The sequence below is a fragment of the Dasypus novemcinctus genome, chromosome 16 (genome assembly GCF_030445035.2).
Source record: "Dasypus novemcinctus isolate mDasNov1 chromosome 16, mDasNov1.1.hap2, whole genome shotgun sequence".
Classification (NCBI taxonomy): Eukaryota; Metazoa; Chordata; class Mammalia; order Cingulata; family Dasypodidae; genus Dasypus; species Dasypus novemcinctus.
Window position 1 is genome coordinate 16244946 of NC_080688.1, and position 10460 is coordinate 16255405.

At 38.2% G+C, this 10460-nt stretch overlaps 1 pseudogene; it reads left to right on the plus strand.

Moving 5' to 3' along the window:
- Positions 1 to 8894: 8894 nt before the first annotated feature.
- LOC105746362 (olfactory receptor 2T10-like) lies at positions 8895 to 9831 on the plus strand (annotated as a pseudogene).
- Positions 9832 to 10460: the final 629 nt, after the last annotated feature.

Here is a 10460-nt window from a genome sequence, read left to right on the forward strand (position 1 = left end):
TTTATAGATGTTTGTCAATCTCATGTACAAAATTTATTTTGAATTATTACTTGCATATATGGTGTTTAAGTATTTTGAAAACTAATAATTCATAAATTCTTATATTTAATAAAAGAAAATTTTAAAAATATATTACTATCATTTCCTGCAAAAATTCCCGTTGAAGAAAAAAATTTTCCAAAAATGACAACATTGATTAGCTCTGCAAAATCTCATGAGAGAAGAATTCAGACAATACGTGTACATACTCTTTATTGTAGGTACAAAACTATAATTTCGTGTAAATAAAGGAAAATGATGATTTTTTTGTGTTTTTTTTTCCAAATTTTACTCAATTTATTCATTTTTAAAAAGATATTACATTAAAAAAATATGAGATCCACATTCACCCCCACCACCCCCACCCCACAGTAACACTCTCCCCCATCATCATGTCGCATCCACTGCGTCTGGTGAGTACATCTCCAGGCATCGCTGCAGCCCATGTCCCATGTTCCACACCATAGCCCACACTTTCCCACATTCCATCCAGTGGGCCATGGGAGGACATACAACATCCGGCAATTGTCCCTGGGACACCACCCAGGACGACTCCAAGTCCCGAGAATGCCTCCACATCTCTTCTCTTCCTCCCATTCCCCACACCCAGCAGCCACCATGGCCACTTTTTCCACATCAATGCCACATTTTCTCAAATATTAACCACAATAGTTCATGAATAGAATATCATTAAGTCCACTCTGATCCTTACTGTATTCCTCCTTCCTGTGGATCTTGGCTTGGTTGAGTCCATTCCACATCTATGTCAAACGGGGGTTTAGATTCCATATGGATATTGGAAGCAATCCTCCTGCTTTCAGTTGTAGGCACTCTAGGCTCTGTGGTGAGGTGGTTGACATTCTTCAACTCCATGTTAGCTGAGTGGAGTAAGTCAAATAAATCAGAGTGTAGGAGCTGAAGTCTGTTGAGGCTCAGGGCCTGGCTATCATATTATCAGTCCAGAGATTCAAATCCCCTAGATATATCTTAAGCCCCAGCACCAACTACAATTCCAGTAAAGTAGCATGAAAGTCTTGTGAAGAGATCCCTTCTGACTCCAGCTCCATCACGCAGAAACACCAGCACCAAAGAAGGACCAACTGGCATGGCAGTGAACCCCATCTGTCATGACCATAGAACCTGTGGGTCTCTTTAGCTTTCAAAAGGACCATTACCTGGGGTTGTATCTACTTTATCTGTCTCTGAGAGTCTGCTCAGGTGTGCATAAGGGCAATCCTTCTGACAACCTCCAGACTCTTTTCTTAGAAACTCATAGCCATATGAACTCCTTTGTCTATTCCATTTCCCACTTACTTTAGGTCAAACAGCATTTTTAACTTCTGTTATTATATGTAGACAGGGATATTCTGCTGTTCCATGTTGAACCTTTAATTTAAGGTCATTTTCTAGTTACAGCATCAGCTGGTACTTGGTAGTGATCCCTCGGTGCCAGGGAGGCTCATCCCCGGGTGTCATGTCCCATGCTGGGGGGGAAGGCATTGCATTTACATGCTGAGTTTGGCTTTGAGACTGGCCACATTTGAGTAAAACAGAGGCTGTCAGGAGGGAACTCTCAGGCACAGTGCTGCTCTAGGCCTTGTTCTTATTTCAGGTGTATAGGCTCACAAGCATAGTCATTAGTATCAGGGGCTCACTGTTGGACCCTCATTCCTTCCTGGTCCTTACCGTTGCACCTGGGGGACTGCCGCTGCTCCCCTAGGGACCATGACAGAGCCCCCCCAGTCAGGAACCCAGCACTCCCCCAGCTGTTTTTTTAAATTATTTCCACTAGGAGTATATCCAAACATTTCCATGCACCCTGGACACATGCCCTGTATAACTCCCCGTCAACTGTATATCGCCTGTCAATAACATCCCATACCAGTATTCCTCCACTGCCATTGTTGAACCACTCTGTGATCCAAAACTTCCTGAAAAGTGAAGCCCAATATAATGTCATGTTCCCTTACTAGTAAAATGGAATATAACGATGAGTTTAAAGGTTAGATATAGAATACATATTGATTTGGAAAAATTCTACATCCTATCTTTTTCTTTTCTTTTTTCCTAATTATTGAGTTTCCCTTTGCAAGAGCCCTAGATCACAGTAATTCATATATACAATAGACAGTACTCCCACACATCCACCATAAAACCTTTTCCCTTCCACAGCTATAATCTTTTAACTTATTCATATCATATTTACTGAAACTGATGTACAGGCTCTGAGACAATAGCTGTCAAACAAGGTGACATCTGTGCTTACATTGTGGTCCATACTTTAGGCTATACAGTTTTCTAAATTTTTTAGTTATCCTATGTTTTACATTATGGTTTACATTATTAGTCTGTCATCCCCTATATGTTTTTGGTGTAATATTACATGTTTTATATCCATCCTTGTGTACTCTTGTGAAACTCCTCTCTTACCCCCACATTTACCTTGGTTCCATCCATTCAACATCCATTTTCCCCTCCCCTTGGGGCCCATGGTGACAGCCAATCTCCATTTCCTGAGGAGCCACGTCCACAGATACTTGGAACAGTGTTCAGGGCCTGACTTGCTCAACTGCCCTAATGCCCTGGGAGCCACCCTCTCTCGAGAGAGATACAGTTCCCTCTATTTGATGGCACTAGTCCTCCCCAGGATGTGGGTCCACCCCCACTCTCACTCCTTGGGTCTCTACCCATTGGTACAACCCACCCTGGCAAAATGAGCACTCAGACACTCCCCAGGAGTCCGTCCTGCGTCAGACCATCCCCTCCGAGCATCCTAAGCAGGTAACTCTCCTAATTATATTTTGATACAGTTTTCTCAGCATTTTACTCTCAACCAACACCTGACACTCTCCTATGTTCGTATGTTGCCCCTCCCACCCCCCAAATTTTTGGGCAATATTACCCCCCCACCCATCCCCAGCCCCCCTCAAACCTGCAAAGCCCCACCCAAAGGCAACCCCTTGCCCCCATTTTATCTCTTCTTTGTGTCATACTTACCACCAGAAAATCATAAATTCCACCCCTGCAGATGTCAGCTCATATCCTTCCTCCACCCCCCGATTTCCTGTAAACCTATCTTCCAGTCTCTAGCTCTCTGAGGAAGCTTGCTTATTTCATATCATTGAGGTCATGTACTATTTGTCCTTCAATGCTTGGGTTGCTTCACTCAGCATAAAGTTCTCAAGATTCATCCTATATCATGTGTGTTTGTAGTGTATTTGTTCTTAAAGCTGAGTAGTATTCCATTGTATGTATATACCACATTTTATTGATCCACTCATCTGTTGATGGGCATTTGGGTTGATTCCAACTTTTGACGATAGTGAACAATGCTGCTATGAACATTGGTATGCATATATCAGTTTGTGTCCTTGTTTTCAGTTCTGCTGGGTATATAACCAGCAGTGGTATTGATGGGTCATATGGCAAATCTATGGTTAGTTTTTTGAGAAACCGCCAAACTGTCCTCCAGAATGGTTGGATCCTTCTGCATTCCCACCAGCAGTGGATGAGTGTTCCCATTTCTTTACATCCTCTCCAGCATTTGTATTCTGTTTTTTTCATAGCTGCCCATCTTATGGGAGTAAGATGGTATCTCATTGTAGTTTTGATTTGCATTTCCCTGATAGCTAGAGATTTGGAGCATTTTTTCATGTGCATTTTAGCCATTTGTATTTCTTCTTTGGAGAAGTGTCTGTTTAAATCTTTTTCCCATTTTTAAAATGGGTTATTTATCTTTTTATTTTCAAGATATAGGAGTTCTTTATATATGAAAGTTATGTCACTTATCAGATATATGGTTGCCAAATATTATCTCCCATTGTGTACATTCCCTTTTTACTTTCTTGACAAACTCCTTTGAGGTGCAGAAGGCTTTAATTTTGAGGAAGTCCCATTTATCTATTTGTTCTTTTACTGCTCGTGCTTTTGGTGTGATGTTCATGAAACCAGTTCCTATTACAAGGTCTTGTAGATGTTTCCCTACACTGCTTTCCAAGGTCTTTATGGTCTTGGCTCTTATATTTAGGTCTTTGATCCATCTTGAGTTCATCTTTGTATAATGTGTGAGATGGTAATCCTCTTTCATTCTTCTACATATGGATATCCAGTTCTCCAGGCACCATTTGTTGAATAGGCCATTCTCTCCCAGTTGAGAGGATTTGGTGTCTTGATCAAATATTATAAGGCTATATATATGAGGTTCTATATCAGAACTTTCAATTCGAGTCCATTGGTCTGTGTGTCTCTCTTTATGCCAATACCATGCTGTATTCACTATGTAGCTTTGTAGTATGTTTTGAAGTCAGGAAGTGTGATTCCTCCAATTTCATTTTTCTTTTTCAATATGTCATTGGCTATTCGGGGCCTCTTTCCTTTCCAAATAAATTTCATAGTTAGTTTTTCTAGTTCCTTAAAGAAGGCTGTGTTGATTTTTATTGGGATTGCATTTAATGTGTAGTTCAGCTTTGGTAGGATAGACAACTTAATAATATTTAGTCTTCCTATACATGAACAGGGAATATTCTTCCATTTATTTAGGTCTTCTTTGATTTCCTTGAACAGTCTTGTATAGTTCTCAGTGTATATGTTTTTTTCATCTTTAGTTAAATTTATTCCTAAATACTTGATTTTTTAATTTACTATTGTGCAAGGTATTTGTTTCTTGATTTCCTCCTGATCTTGCTCATTATTGGTGTACAGAAATGCTACTGATTTTTGCGCATTGATCTTATAACCCTCGACTTTACTAAACTCATTTATGAGTTCTAGAAGCTTTGTTGTAGATCTCTCAGGGTTTTCTATGTATAGGATAATGTCATCTGCAAATAATGAAATTTTGACTTCTTCCTTTCCAATTTTTCTGGTTCTTGCCTCAGTGCTTGAGCAAGTACTTCTAAGGCAATGTTAAATAAAAGGAGAGACAGTGGGCATCCTTGTGTTGTTCCTGACTTTAGAGGGAAGGATTTTAGGATTCTCCATTGTAAACAATGTTGATAATAGGTTTTTCATACATACTCTTTATCATGTTCAAAAAATTTCCTTGTATTCCAATCTTTTGGAGTGTTTTTATCAAGAAAGGGTGCTGTATTTTGTCAAATGCTTTTTCTGCATTGATAGATATAATCATGTGATTTTTTTCCCTTCAATCTGTTTATATGGTGTATTACATTGATTGATTTTCTTAATGTTGAAACATCCTTGCATACCTGGAATGAATCCCACTTGGTCGTGGTGTATAATTCATTTAATGTGTTGTTGAATATGATTAGCAAGTATTTTGTTAAGTATTTTTGCGTCTAGGTTCATTAGAGAAATTGGTCTGTAATTTTCCTTTATTGTGGTGTCTTTGTTTGGCTTTGGTACTAGGGTAATGTTGGCATCATAGAAGGAGTTAGGCAATGTTCCTTCTGTTTCAATTTTTTGGAATAGTTTGAGCAGGATTGGTATTAGTTCCTTCTGGAATGTTTTGTAAAATTCACCTGTGAAGCCATCTGGCCCTGGGCTCTTCTTAGTTGGGAGGTTTTTAATGAAGGATTCTATCTCTTTACTTGTGATTGGTTTGTTGAGATCATCAATTTCTTCTTTCGTCAGTATAGGCTGCTTATGTGTTTCTAGGAATTTGTCCATTTCCTCTGAATTGTCATTTTTGTTGGAATATAGTTTTTTAAAGTATCCTCTTATGATAGTCTTTATTTCTGTGGGGTCAGTGGTGATATCTCCTTTCTCATTTCTTATTTTGTGTATTTGCATCTTCTCTCTTTTTTTCTTTGTTAGTCTCACTAAAGGTTTGTCAATTTTATTGATCTCAAAAAATCAGCTCTTGGTCTTGTTTATCTTTTCAAGTGCTTTCTTATTTTCTATTTCATTTAGTTCTGCTCTTATCTTTGTTATTTCCTTCCTTCTTCTTCCTGTTGGATTACTTTGTTGTTTTTTTTCTAATTCCTCCAAATGTGCAGTTAGTTCTTCAATTTTTGCTCTTTCTTCTTTTTTATATATGAATTTATGGCTATAAATTTCCCTCTCAGTATTGCCTTTGCTGCATCCCATGAATTTTGGTATGTTTTGTTATCATTATCATTTGTTTCAAGGTAGTCATTGATTTCTTTTGAGATTTCCTCTTTGACCCACTGTTTTTCTGAGAGTTTACTGTTTAATTTACAAATCATGGTGTGGAATCTGGGCCTCTGGCCCTTGCAAATTTCCAGCTTCACTCCACTGTGGTCAGAGATATTATTTTGTATGATTTCCATCTTTCTGAATTCATTAAGCCTTTCTTTGTGGCCTAGTATGTGGTCTATCTTGGAGAATGATCCATGTGCACTTGAGAAAAATGTATATCCTGCTGTGTTTGGGTGTAATGATCCATATATGTCTATTAGATCCAGCTCCTCTAATATACTGTTCAAATATTTCATTTCTTTAGTGATTCTCTTTTGAGATGTTCTGTCCAGAGTTGATAGTGGTGTATTAAAATCCCCCACTATAATTGTAGATGCATCTATTCTTTCACTTAGTTTTGCCAGCGTTTGTCTCATGTATTTAGAGGCACCCTTGTTAGGAGCATAAATATTTATGATTGTTCGATCTTCTTGACAGATTGGCCCTTTCACTAATACGTAGTAACCTTCTTTGTCTCTCACAATTGTTTCGCATTTAAAGTCTATTTTGTCTGATATTAATATAGTTACTTCTGCCTTTTTTTGGCTATTCTTTGCTTGTATGATTGTTTTCCAACCATTCACTTTCAGCCTCCATGAGTCTCTGGGTCTAAGATGTGTCTCTTGTAGACAGCATATAGATGGGTCATATTTCCTTATCCAATGTCCCAGTCTGAATCTTTTGATAGGTGAGTTTAATCCATTATCATTCAGTCTTATTACTTTCAAGGAATTATTTGTGTTAGCCATATTTTGATTGGACTTCTGTTTGTCATATTTTGTTTGTTTTTTCCCCTTCTCTTTTTGTCTTTTTTGTTGCTCTTACACTCTTCTCCAATTCTGCCGGTCCTGTTTTTTCCTTTCTTCCTGCAGAACTCCCTTTAGAATTTCTTGAATGGGAGGTTTCTTGTTGGCATACTCTTTCAGTTTCTGTTTATCTGTGAATATTTTGAACTCTCCATCATGTTTGAATGCTAGTTTAGCTGGATAGAGTATTCTTGGTTGGAATTTTTTTTCTTTTAGTACCTTGACTATATCATACCACACCTTCTTGCCTCCATGGTTTCAGATGAGAAATCAGCACCCGATCTTATGGAGCTTCCCTTGTATGTGATGGTTTTCTTTTCTCTTGCTGCTATTAGAATTTTCTCTTTGTCTTGAGCATTGGATAATTTGACAAGTATATGTCTTGGGGTGGTCCTGTTGGGGTTTATGATGATTGGGGTGCACTGTGCTTCTTGGATATGTACATCTGTCTCTTTCAGTAGATTTGGGAAGTTTTCAGCCATTATTTCCTGCCACACTCCTTCTGATCCCTTTCCCTTCTCTTCTCCTTCTGGGATGCCTATGATATGTATGTTTGAGCATTTTGCATTGTCATTCAGGTCCCTAAGTCCTAGCTGGATTCTTTCTATCTTTTTATCGACCAATTCTACTATCTGTTTGATTTCCGATGTACTGTCTTCCACATGACTAATTCTTTGCTTTGCCTCTTCTAGTCTGCTGATATTTGCTGCAAGTGTATTTTTGATTTCTTGAACTGTGGTGTTCATTCCCATCATATCTGTTATCTTTTTGCATATGTCTGCAATTTCCCCTCCAAGTGTTGTCTTCATGTTGTTATCCTCTTCCTTTACTTCATTAAATTTTTTGGTGATAAATGTTCTGAGATCTTTAATTACTTGTGCAAAGTTCTGCTCCCCTTCCTGGTTTTTAGTTTGTTCATTGGATTCAGCCATGTTTTCCTGATTACTGGTTTGGTTTGTAGATTTTTGTTGCTGTCTGGTCATCATTTTATCTTGACAGGTTTAATCAGTTCCTTAGCTTCTTTGTCTAGTCTTGGGGATTTATTAGCTGTTGTTTTTGCATAAGTGTTATATCTTCTCTTTGGCACTCTGTTCCTCTTATTCTAATTTCTTATTGCTGGTTAGTTCACTTTAAAGGAAAATATTAGGGCCCGGGAAAGGCAATTGTGTAAGCAAGGAAAAAATGTAAAGTAGTATTGGTGATAAATGTTAATAGAGCAACAATATGAAATCTGGGAGGATGGATATTAGATTCATGTGAGTTATGTAGTGTTATAGCAGTAGGTAGAGTACCTATAATGTGGTAGTCGACTGAATATGGGAGGAATATGGTATGAATTAAAAAGCTTCCCACCAAATCAATGTCCAGACACCTCCTGCCCTGCGAAATCCCAAAACAGCCTGGTCCTGAAGAATTTCCAATGCTGCCCAGTCACTTCTTTTGCAGGAAAGAATCTCAGGTGTGCTCACTCAGCCACCATCTTGCCCCACCCCTCCAGAAAATGATAATTTTGAGTGCAATCTTCTGGAGGAAGTATTTTAACTTCAGTTATGTGAAAACTTGCATTGAGTTTATAATTACTACATCACCATTTTAAATGGAGAATCCGTTTTTCATCTAATATCCTGATTCTTTCAGTGTAGTTTCATTTCTGATGCATGTACTCATTCTGATGGCAGGTAAAAATTGCATTCTTAACTAATTATGAATGATGTATATTTATAAAGTGTATATGTATATATTCATATATGCATATATCAATATATAATATATATGGAATCAGGGATATGTTCTCATGTGCTATGTATGAATATGTGCACACATGTATATAAATTAAATAAAGCTTCCCTTTGTTTCCCAGGGAAACTCATTCCAAGCTGCCATCCAAATATGTGGCTCATTAATCAAACTCTAAGTGGCAACTTCTTCCTGTTGGGAATCTTCAACCAAAGCTCACATCCTGGCCTGCTCTCTTCACTCATCTTTGGATTATTTTTGATGCTGTGACTGGGAATATCATCTTGATCCTTCTGATCCATACTGATCCCTGTCTGTATACGCCTATGTACTTCTTTATCAACCAGCTCTCCCTCATGGACCTGATGCATATTTCTGTCATTGTGTCCAAAATGCTGGTGAGCCAGCTAGCCAAATTAAGGACCATCTCAGTCCTTGGGTGTGGGACCCAGATGTTCTTCTATCTACTGTTGGAAGGTGCAGATGACTGCCTTTTGGGTGCCATGGCCTATAACTGGTATGTGGCCGTCTGTCATCTTCTCTGCTACTCTGTCCTCATGAACTACAGGGTCTGTCTCCTCCTAGAATTTGCCTGCTGGTTTGTTGGTTCCTTAGATGGAATCATGCTAACTCCTATCACCATGTCTTTCCCCTTCTGCCAATCCAGAGAGATCCGTCTGTTCTTCTGTGAGGGTCCTGCCATGTTAAAGTTCTCCTGCTCAAACACTTCACTATATGAGATTCTTATGTATTTTTGCTGTGTCCTTATGCTCCTTATCCCTGTGACAGTCATTTCAAGCTCTTACTATTTCATCATCCTCACCATCCACAGAATGAAATCAACAGAGGTTTGGTAGAAGGCCTTTGCCACCTGTTCCTCCCACATTACAATTGTCACCATCTTTATAGAGCTGGTATCTACACTTATACACTCCCCAACTCCTACCACAGCCCTGAAAAGGACATCATGGTGTCCTTCTTCTATATCATCCTTACATCTGTGTTGAACCCTATCATTTACAGTCTCAGGAATAAAGATGTCACAGGGATTCTAAAGGAAATGCTGAGAGCTGGGAAAGTTTCATGCTAATGCATGAAGTAATCCACAATTTTCCTCTTTTATTGCCTCCCTCTTCACTTTAGTTGCCATTTACCAAAAATGCCAGTATTTTATGGTGATATCTATCCCCCCGAGTTGACCTTGAAGAGATTTCAGGTTAATTTTCCTCTCTCACATACTCAGTTTCTCATACTCGAGATTATGCTCATGTTTCCTTCTTTTCCTTTCTTTTGATTTTTTTTTTTTTGTCAAAAAAGTCATGGGTTCATAGGACAATTTTGTATAAAATACAGGATTTCCATTAACTGTCCCACCATCAATACCTTGCATAGGTGTGGAACATATGTTAAAATTAGCATAGCACTTTTTAAATAATTGTACTATATTTTTTCTTAGCTTTTTTATTTTTGGTAAAACCTTTATTGACATATAATTCAAATATCACATAATACATTTGTATTAATCAGCCAAAGGGGTTCTGATGCAAACAAAGTACCAGACATCTGTTAGTTTTTATACAGGCTATTCATCTAACATAAAAGTTTATAGTAAAGTTTATAGTTATAAGGCCCTAAAAAGTCCAATTCAAGGTTACTTCCTTACCAAAATTTGTTGCATCTTGTTGAAGCAAGAAGGTGGGTGGTATCTGCGAGGGTTCA